At 45.3% G+C, this 935-nt stretch overlaps 1 non-coding gene across 1 annotated transcript; it reads left to right on the forward strand.

Moving 5' to 3' along the window:
• The first annotated feature begins 376 nt into the window (after positions 1-376).
• LOC131621122 (small nucleolar RNA R71) lies at positions 377-483 on the forward strand. The gene has a single exon (XR_009289452.1). It is a non-coding gene; the product is annotated as a small nucleolar RNA R71 (small nucleolar RNA).
• The last annotated feature ends 452 nt before the right edge of the window (positions 484-935 follow it).

The following is a 935-nucleotide window of genomic DNA, read 5'->3' on the forward strand; positions in this document are numbered from 1 at the left end:
TGGGACTCCAGTCAAGAGTTGGCATTCGGCAACTACATGCCCAGTCAATCCACAAATCTCGCAGTTAGGTGCTACAGCGGCAGCGGTGGCTGAAGGAGTGATGGTTAAATTCTCGATCTTTTGAGTTAAAGCGTCTACTTTAGCGTTAACGCGGTCTATACCACTAATTTCGTACATTCCTCCTTTGGTTTGGGCTTTCTCTAGAGCGGCGCGTTCTCCTCCCCATTGGTAATGGTTTTGTGCCATGTTCTCTATGAGTTTGTATGCTTCATCATGGGGTTTGTCCATTAATGCTCCGCCAGCAGCGGCATCTATAGTCATTTTAGTGTTATATAAGAGACCACCATAAAAGGTATGGATGATCAGCCATGGTTCGAGTCCATGATGAGGGCATATTCTAAGCATGTCCTTGTAACGTTCCCAAGCTTCGAAAAGCGATTCATTATCTTTCTGGGTAAATCCGTTGATTTGACCTCTAAGCATAGCAGTCTTGCTAGGCGGAAAGTATCTTGCTAAGAATACTCTTTTCAATTCGTCCCACGTAGTTATGGAATTGGAAGGCAGGGATTGAAGCCATGCTCTCGCTCTATCTCTCAAGGAGAAAGTGAAAAGGCGTAATCGAATAGCTTCGGAACTAACGTTGTTGGCTTTGATAGTGTCGGCGTATTGCACGAACACGGATAAATGGAGATTGGGGTCGTCTACAGGGCTTCCAGAGAATTGATTCTGTTGAACAGCTTGGACCAGCGAAGGTTTGAGTTCGAAATTGTTCGCTTCAATCGCAGGTGGTGCGATACTTGAATGCGGTTCAGCGCGCGAAGGAGCGGCATAGTCTCTAAGAGGACGAATAGCAGCCATCTCTAACTTCGGGGTGATTTGATTGATTTGATCAGTAAAATTCAATTCCTGATTAATCGGAATTTCTGCTACTTCGG

This window comes from Vicia villosa, linkage group LG7, assembly GCF_029867415.1.
Source record: "Vicia villosa cultivar HV-30 ecotype Madison, WI linkage group LG7, Vvil1.0, whole genome shotgun sequence".
In the NCBI taxonomy this organism is placed as follows: domain Eukaryota; kingdom Viridiplantae; phylum Streptophyta; class Magnoliopsida; order Fabales; family Fabaceae; genus Vicia; species Vicia villosa.